The sequence below is a fragment of the Stegostoma tigrinum genome, chromosome 37 (assembly GCF_030684315.1).
Source record: "Stegostoma tigrinum isolate sSteTig4 chromosome 37, sSteTig4.hap1, whole genome shotgun sequence".
In the NCBI taxonomy this organism is placed as follows: domain Eukaryota; kingdom Metazoa; phylum Chordata; class Chondrichthyes; order Orectolobiformes; family Stegostomatidae; genus Stegostoma; species Stegostoma tigrinum.
Window position 1 is genome coordinate 933503 of NC_081390.1, and position 9769 is coordinate 943271.

The following is a 9769-nucleotide window of genomic DNA, read 5'->3' on the forward strand; positions in this document are numbered from 1 at the left end:
AAGAATAAAACCTCAGGACTCAGAAATTTAACCCAAACACATTTGATAGGTTTACCGTAATGCTTATCTCACAAAATTTGAAATAATATATCAGTCAGATGCAGAAATCACATCCAAAATACTGAGTGTCTTTGTCAAAAGATAGTTAGAAACGATAGGGATCAGATGTTTATCAGGAAGTGACACTAATTCTAGAAGGAAAGCATTACATTTGTATCGTGCCTTTCACAATTCCAGAATCCCAAAGCAGTTTACCACCGAGTAAATACTTAATGTAGGAATTGCGGCAGCTAATGAGCATTCAGCATAGTCTTGTGTCATTAGCAATAAACAATTGTTGTCGAATTTCTTTCAAAGTAGATGCTGCCTCTAATTCTGTCCTCAGAATTATTGACCAAGGCAAGGTTAGCACCAGCAGGCTATTTGACAATGGAGGCCAGCATAACAAAATAGAGTTGTTTCTTTGTCAAATATTTGTCTGCTGGCAGGCAGAGAGTGAAAGACAGTCACCATCAATAGGATTGAGTGATTTGTCCATTCCTGACTCAGAAGTCAATTATAGTCACCTTAGTGGTGCTTAGACTGAGAGGATCTAATCTGACAGCCTGGGAATCAAAACTGGGACTTCCAGGCCTTTTATGACTCAATTCCACATTGCAGCAATGGGGAAAGCCCGCCAAGAAACCAGCCGACATTTTATTGCATGTACAGCGATGTGTGAAATACATTGAGCATCTTAAGGTGTCATGCGCTTTAAGGATCATTGTGTAACACAGTGGTGTTGTCCCTATCTCTAGGCCAGAAGGCCCAGGTTCAGGTCCCATCAAAGATGTGCCATTACATGTCTAAGCAGGTTCTTATTATAGGTCGTTATGGTATAGTGGTATTGCCCCTACCTCTGGACCAGGGGTCAGAAGTCCCACCTATTCCAGAGGTGTGTCATAGTATCACTGAAGATTGATTTAAAATATCTAAATACGGAGCCACCGTCCTGACGCTGAAGTTAGTGAAAGATTTTGTCCTTTCTAAGGAGGCTAATTTCCCTCACTACCTATTTACTACCTATCAGGAGTACAATAGGCTGGCACTTGCTCTCCCACCCTGTAGCTTCAGGTGACATCCAGCTGAGATCTGGTTGGAATTCAAACCCAGTCTCAATGATCTAGCTGAGACCAGTGCCCAAAGGCGTCTCCTGAGCACCGGGTTGTCTGCGGGAATCACGCTTTTGACGAAACTGTCTAACTGCGGCGGTGTTAACTGCGCGGGGTGTGAGGCGGCTGGTCTCTGAAGCAGAATAAAACACTTACAGCAGCCCCCCACCACGCAGTGTGTGCGAGTTGCCTCCAGTCCTGTCACTGGGACGGCAGCCTGGTTCCAAACCCTACCTGATGGGGCTTCAGAGTTCAGTCATCCGGCTCCAACTGCTTCTTCCTCCACCCCGATTCCTCGCTACTTGAATTCTTCCGCTGACGGTCTTGATCCCCTGTGGGCTTCGGCTCTCTCGCGATTCTCTGTCGCCAATCCTTGCTTCTCAGCAGAGTTCTTGATCTCCCTGTGCTATGTTCCGTCTTGGTCTTCTGTCTGAGTATGCCCTATGCTACTCTCCTCCCGTCCCTCCCTCTGGAAATCCCCTGAGTGTTGGTGTCCTGTCCTCTTTCTTTTCCGTCCGCTTGCCCACCCCCTCTCTCTCTGTCCTGTTCTTGGATCCTGCTGTCTCTCTCTCGCTCTCCCTCTCTCTCTGTGTGACCCTCTGTTTGTATTGTCCTCACTTCGTGTTCTGTCCCCTGGATGGGTCTGTTACGTCCTCTCTCTCTCTCTCTGAAAATTGTGGATCCTATACAGATTTCTGGTTACAGTTCACTGTGTGCGTGTGTCCTTCTTTATCTTCTGGGTCCCGTTCTCTGATAATTGTCTGGGAGATGTTTTTCTTTCTCTTGTGTGTGTGTGTCTGCCTCCCTCTGGAAATCCCCTGGTTCTGTCGATTACCAGCGCGTGTTGGGGCTTCGGGGATTTCCCATGACGTCAGCACACATTCGTCCATGCCTATTGGCTGGCCGCCGGATGCCGCTCTCTGATTGGTGTTTGCGGCCGAAGTGATATCGATGTTCTTGGCCAATCCCTGTGGCTGTTGTCCTTAAAGGGGCAGGCACAGAGTTCAGGGACACAGGACTGTTCAGTTCTGCCCGGCCTGTTGTGTTCGTTCAGCGCTACGCTTTGGTAGCACAGTCCAGTCTGACCTTTCTCTGAAGCTCAGGACAGTGGATCTCCCAGTATGTTCATCCAGCCTCACATTTTATTATCTTGGAATTCTCCAGCATCTGCAGTTCCCATTATCTCGGATCTCCCAGTATCTTGGTTTCTCTCTTCATTCAGACACAAACTGTCTGAAACTACTCAGCTGTTTGTGGCTGTGCACGTAGCTGCTCATTTCACAGTCGCCAGCATTTTTAAAAAGGCAGTTTACTGGCTGTTAAGAACTTTTGAGGGGTCGCGGTGTGACAGGCGATATATAAATATAATGCCTTGCTTTTCATGTGCGTTTCGTGAGTTTTTTTTTGTTTCTAGTGTGGCGAGGTGACTGAAAAGAGAAGAATGGGTGACAGAAGGAAAGTGGGTTGTACAATGGAGGACTGGCAGGAGTATAGAGCTGTATAGCATGGAAACAGACGCTCCGGTCCAAGTCGTTCATACCGACCGAGTATCCTTAATTAATCTAGTCCCATTTGGTCCACATACCTCTAAACACTTCTTATTCATGTACCCATCCAGATGCCTTTGTAAATGTTACAAGTGGACCAGATTCCACCACTTCCTCTGGCGGCTCATTCCAAACATGCACGCACCAACCTCTGCGTGAAAACTTTGCCCCTTAGGTGCCTTCTAAATCTTTTTCGCTCTCATCTTAAACCCGTGCCCTCTAACTTTGGACTCCCCCCACCCTGGGGGGAAAAAAAAGACCTTGGCTATTCACCCTATCCATGCCCCTCGTGATTTTATAAACCAAAGCTCTTTCAAGCTGTCCCTATAGCTCAAACCATCCAACCCTGGCAACATCCTTTTAAGTCATTTCTGCATCCTTTCAAGTTTCACCACATCCTTCCAAATAGGCCAAATGCTGGCAAATATATATACCCTAGATTTATATAGGACATTTGGTTGCTGTGGCCAAGTTGAACGGAAGGGTCTGTTTCAGTGCTGTATATGTCTATGACTCCTATTATGGGGAGACCAGATTTGAATGCAGTATTCCAAAAGTGGCCCTTGCCAATGTCCTGTATAGCCCCAATATGACATCTCAACTCCAACACTCAATGAAAACTGAAAGAACTGCGGATGCTATAAATCAGAAACAAAAACAGAAGCTGCCAGGAAAACTCAGCAGGTCTGGCAGCATCTGTTAAGAAAAATCAGAGTTAACATTTCAGGTCAGGTGACCCTTCCTCAGAACTCCAGTGTCATCTGTAAACTTAAGTTTTTGGAATGTCTTGTATAACCTGAATTGACACATCAAACTTGCCCAGCTCGTACGTGAAAGGGCAGGTACATGGAACAACAGTTGGCTTGGTTTTACTTCCTGATAGAAGATTGAAAGAGTGGAGGGCATCATTCCACCTTATGCCCATCTTTCAGATGATACCTTACAATTTGACACAGCTGCATGGATGAGGGAGGTTCAGGTTTAATTCCTAATCTAGAAAGATCTGTCTCAAATATCTCCCCACCAGTCCAGCCAGAGTGCTTCTGCTGCCTGTTGCCACTGGACAATCATGTCCTCAGTGGTGCTGTGGTGGCTACTGGACTTTATCCACTACATCAGAATAGTCAACCCTAGGTTGGATCCACTAGATCACCTGAGACAAAGTAGGGGCTGCTGTATCACTACAGGGTAAGATTCTGAATGAAATGTCCCGGTGACAACAGTCTGAAATAGGATTTCCTGAACTCCTAGTTCTGTAACTGAACATATCAAACCCTGCATAGCACAGCAACTACCCACAGATATCTGGTGAACGAGACCCCAAAAGGAGATAATGCAGGGAAAAAATCCATCATTCTTTGCCCTTTTTCTGTTTAACAGAGCAAAACTTGAGTCGATGGGAATTGCAGAAACACTCTCTGCTGGTTGAAGTTATACTTTGCACAAAGGAAGACGGTTGTGGTTTTTGGATGTAATTCATTTCAGCTCCAAGACACTGCTGCAGGAGTTGCTCAGGCTAGTGTCCTATGCCCATCCATTTCCACTGTCATCATAAGGTCAGAATTGGGATGCTGCTGATGATTACACAATGTTCAAAACCATTTAAATTGCAGCAAGTCCTGAACAATATCCAGGCTTGGGTTTACAGGTAATAAATGACAGTTACGTCACACAAGATGGCAATGTTGTTCAACAACAAGAGGAATTTTATCATAACCCCCTTGATGTTTATTACCATCACCATCACTAAATCCCCCACTACAATTATCATAGAGATTACTATCAACCAGAAACTGAACTGGACCAGACACATAAACATAGCGGCTACAAAAGAACGGTCCTAACCCAATGTCGACTTTCCTGCTCTTCTGATGCTGCCTGATCTGCTGTGTTCCTCCAGCTCCACACTGTGTTTATAGACAATAGACAACAGATGCTGGAGTAGGCCATTTGGCCCTTCGAGCCAGCACCACCATTCATTATGATCATGGCTGATCAACCACATTCAGTATCCTGTTCCTGCCTTATCCCCATAACTCTTGATTCCAATATCTTTAAGAGCTCTATCTATCCCTTTCTTGAAAGTATCCAGAGAGTTGGCCTCCACTGCCTTCTGGGGCAGAGCATTCCATATATCCACCACGCTCTGGGTGAAGATGTTTTTCCTCAACTCTGTTCTAAATGGCCTACCCTTTATTTTTAAACTGTGTCCTCTGACTCCAGCATGTGCAGTTCTTGCTATCTCCCAAAGGATAGGATCACCATCCTCTTGTGGATAATTACGGACGGCCTATAAATGCTGGCCCAACCAGCATGATCCATATCTTTTGAACGAATAACAAAAACTCTTGGCTGAAATGCTTCATTACGGTTTCTACACAGTGAACAGACTTTGGGAGTCAGGAGGTGTGTCATTCAACATTGAATTTTCATCCTCTTGTAGACACTGTTTTTTTTCCTTTATTCTTTCATGGTATATGAGGATCACTGAGAAGCAAATGACTGCTTCCAATCTCTAACTGCCCTTAAACTGAATGGCTTACTAGCCATTTCAGAGGGTGGTTGAGAGTCAACCAAATTGTAGTGGATCTCGAGGTATGCCTAATCAGGTAAGGTTTTATTTCCTAATGGGCATCAGCAAAGCAGGTGGGGTTTTGGCAACAATCAGCATAGATTCTGGATTTAAGTTTTATTAACTGAGATTGGATTTGAACCCATATTCTCAGACTATTAGCTTGGTCTTCTGGATCAATAGTCCAGTGGGATGACTATTATACCACCAGCCGATGGTTCATTTCAGTTCTGGTCAATGTTAACCCTCAAGATGTTGATAGTGGGAGTTTGAGCCATTAGAATATGTCAAATTATTTGGTAGATCCCAAGCTTTTGAGAAAGGCTGAAGATTGAATTTTTAAGTAAGTTACATCTAAAAGGAAACATGGTGGCTGTAACTTTCAGACTGTTAAATTTTCATTTGAATCTAGTTTCGGATGTTGGAATCTTCAACTATTGGGAAAGAAAATAGTAACCGAAGAAACATCTCATCACCCATTTTGAATGATTTGATTGATTCATTAACTGTCTGTGATCATAACAATGAAATGTTCAGACAGTTTTCCCACCATAAGATGTTACTTTCCATGCATGAGTTTCCTGTCATTGCAGAAATAGAAGAACCTCCACCCCGTGGTGTAACAGGAACTAACATTAGTTGACTGTAAGAATCAGATAATAGTGTATTATTGAGGGTCATTTGGCTCATTCTGTCTGCAGTGACAAGTCTTTATAAGGGGAGTGGGACTAATTGGATACCCCTTTTAGAGTTTTTATCCAACTCCATCTTGAAATTTGTTAATGAATCTATTTCCAGTGCTCTATTAGTCAGCACAGTTCAGATCACAACTCACTGTGTGATTAAAATCTTGTTTCTGGATTTTCAGCCAGTTATTTAAAATATGACCTTTAACCTTTCGCTGTAGAAAAAAGTTTCTTCCAATTTATACTAGCTCAGCCCTTTGTGATTTTGAATAAGTTTAGTTTCTGGACAGAACCAGTCATATGACTCTGAGGTCCAAAGATCTTCTTCGCAGGGACTGATGTCTCTGGGCACTAATTTCCAAGGGCAATGTCCCACTCATGGTCTAACTCTCACTCGGGGAGAATATACAAACTCCGCACAGACAGTTACCCAAGGCTAGAATCGAACCTGGGTCCCTGGCGCTGTGAGGCTGCAGGGCTAACCACTGAACCACTGTGCCGCCCCGTGCCAGAGATGAGACTGTATCAGACCACATTTGGAAATATTGTGAGCAGTTTTGGGTTTCATATCTAAGGAAGGATATGTTAACATTGGAGGGGATCCAGAGGAGGTTCACAAGAATTATCCTGGGAATGATGGGCTTGTCATATGAGGAGAAGTTGAAGACTCTAGGTCTGTACTCAGTGGAGTTTAGAATGATGGGGGGAGACATCTCACTGAAATTTACAGAATACTGAGACGCCTTCAGAATGGACATGGAGATGATATTTCCAATAGTAGATTAGAACAGGGCCCAAGGACACAGGCTCAAGGTGAAAAGACAATCTTTTAGAACTGAGATGAGGCGGAATTTCTTCAGCAAGACGTTGGTGAATCTGTGGAGCTCATTGCCCCAGACAGCTGTGGAGGCCAAGTCATTGAGTGTATTTTAGACAGAGATAGGTAGGTTCTTGATTAGTAAGGGGATCAAGGGTGACAGGGAAAAAGCAGACGAATGGGGGTGAGAAGCATATCAGCCATGATCAAATGGCAAAGCAGACTTGATGGACCGAATGACCTAATTGTTCCTGTATCTTGTGGTCTTCTTCCTACTATTTGCTTTCTGTCCATTAAATGTTTCTCAATCCATATTAGCAAATTCTCCAAAACCCTAACACTGTAATTTTCTTTACCACCTTCCTGTGTGGAGCCTTATTGAAAATCTTCTGAAAATCCAAATACGGCATGTCCAGAAAATCTCCTTTTCTGCACATAATATTTTCTAAGAACGCTAAAACTGTCCAACATGACTTTCCTTTCAAAATCACATTGATTTGGCCACACTTTGCCAGTATTTTCTAAATGATCATTCATTACATCCCTTATTGCAAATTCTAATATTTTCCCTGCAATTGAAATCAAACTTACTGGTCTGTACTTCTCCATTCTCCCTCTTCCTCCCTTCTTAAATAGTGGGATTACATTTGCTGCCTTCCAATCAGCAGGATAATCCCAGAGTCTAAAGAAATCTGAAAAATAACAGCAACACATGCACTATCTATACAGCTAAGATAATAAGGTGTAGAGCTGGATGAACACAGCAGGCCAAGCAACATCAGAGGAGCAGGAAAGCTGACATTTCGGGCCGAGACCCTTCTTCAGAAATGGGGGAGGGGAAGGGGATTCTGAAATAAATAGGGAGGGGTGGAGGTAGATAGAAGATGGATAGAGGAGAAGATACATGGAACAGAGACAGACCGGTCGAGCAGTTTCAAGGTCGAAGAGATTACGATAGAGTTGCAGCGGGAGAGAGATCCACTGAGGTTTTTCTGGAGGGAGGACGGTAACAACTTTAGGGTAGGCATCCTTAGAAGAGGTTTCGCAGTGGGGTTCAAGAGATAGTAGGAACTGCAGATGCTGGAGAATCTGAGATAGCAAGGTGTAGAACTGGATGCACACAACAGGGCCAAACAGCATCAGAGGAGCAGGAAGGCTGACGTTTTGGACCTGGACACTATTTATTTCAGAACCCCCTTCCCCTCCCCCATTTCTGAAGAAGGGTCTAGGCCCAAAACGTCAGCCTTCCTGCTCCTCTGATGCTGTTTGGCATGCTGTGTTCATCCCGCCCCACACTTTGTTATCTCAGATTCTCCAGCATCTGCAGTTCCTACTATCTCTTAAACAATTTTAACCCCAGTGCGAAGCCTCTTTTAAGGATGCCTATCTTGAAGCAGTTACCCTCCTCCCTCCGGAAAAGCCTCAGTGGATCTCTCTCCCACTGCAACTCTCTCGTATCCATCTTATATCCGCCTTCCCCTCTGTCCCTATTTATTTCAGAACCCCCTTCCCCATTTCTGAAGAAGGGTCTAGGCCTGAAACGTCAGCCTTCCTGCTCCTATGATGCTGCTTGGCCTGCTGTGTTCATCCAGCTCTACACCTTGTTATCTCAGATTCTCCAGCATCTGCAGTTCCTACTATCTCTTAAACTATCTATATAGCTACTTTGTTAAGCACTCTGGGGCAAAGCTCAGAGAGAGTAGGAACTGCCGACGCTGGAGCCTGAGATAACAAGGTGTGGAGCTGGAGGAACACAGCAGGCCAGGCAGCATCAGAGGAGCAGGAAAGCTTACATTTCTCTGAAAAAGGGTCCAGGCCGAAACATCAACTTTCCTGCTCCTCTGATGCTATCTGGCCTGCCGTGTTCCTCTAGCTCCACACCTTGTTATCTGGGGTAAAGCTCATCTGATCCTGGAAATTTATCAACAATTTTTCCCTCTTTCCCTCAGTCTCCCTCTTCCTCATTTATCACTTTCTCTTCAGCTAATTTTTCTCTCCCTTCCTCCAATTTCCTTTTCCCAGTCATGCACTCACCTCCTGTCTGCACCTCTCTCTTCCTGCCCCTCTCCAGTCTCTGTCTTTCTTCTCCCCCCTACCCAATCTCTGTCTTTTTCCTTCTTCTTCCCATTTCTCTCTCACATATTCCCCCAGTCTCTGGAAGATATAAAAAAAACCAAAGGGTCACCGGACCTGAAACATTAACTGTTTTTTCCTTCACAGATATTGCCAGACCTGCTGAGTTTTTCCAGCAACTTCTGTTTTTATTCCTGATTTACAGCATCCACAGTTCCTTCGGTTTTTATCTCGAAAATAGATATCCTCCTATCCCAAGGACTTTCCCCTCCGGTGATTAAAAATGTCCTCAGCCACATCTCTTGCATTTCCTGCTCTACTGACCTCAAACCGCACAGAACAAACATAAAGACAGAATTCCCCTTGTCCTCACATATCACCCCATCAACCTCCACATCTAGCACATCATCCGCCACTTCCACCATGTACAATCCGACTCCAAAACCAAAAAGATATTTTCCTCCCTACTCCTATCTGCCTTTCGTAGGGACCGCTCACTCCGGGAATCCCTCATCCACTCCGCTCTCCCCACTAACCCCCCAGTCTCTATTTCCTGCTCAGTCTCTCTCCCCACTCCACCACAGTCTCTCTTTCACCCAATCTCTCATTCCTGCCCCCCAGTCTCTCCCCCACCAACCCCACCGCAGTCTCTCTTTCCCCCACCCTCCCCTTCCCCCCCGATCTCTTCCCCACCCCACCCTCCCCTCCCCCCCCGATCTCTTCCCCACCCCACCCTCCCCTCCCCCCCCGATCTCTTCCCCACCCCACCCTCCCCTCCCCCCCCGATCTCTTCCCCACCCCACCCTCCCCTCCCCCCCCGATCTCTTCCCCACCCCACCCTCCCCTCCCCCCCCGATCTCTTCCCCACCCCACCCTCCCCTCCCCCCCCCGATCTCTTCCCCACCCCACCCTCCCCTCCCCCC

At 45.5% G+C, this 9769-nt stretch overlaps 1 protein-coding gene across 4 annotated transcripts in view; it reads right to left on the reverse strand.

The window, feature by feature from the left end:
• LOC125467469 (nuclear factor NF-kappa-B p100 subunit-like) overlaps positions 1–9769 on the reverse strand; it is a 187847-nt gene that overhangs the window by 58702 nt on the left and 119376 nt on the right. The window contains exon 1 of one of the 4 annotated variants that reach the window (XM_048563314.2): positions 1386–1999. The exons of the other annotated variants lie outside the window; for them this stretch is intronic. The gene's annotated coding sequence lies outside the window, so the exon portion shown is untranslated. Of the gene's footprint in view, positions 1–1385; positions 2000–9769 lie in introns of those variants that run through there. 4 annotated transcript variants of the gene reach the window in all.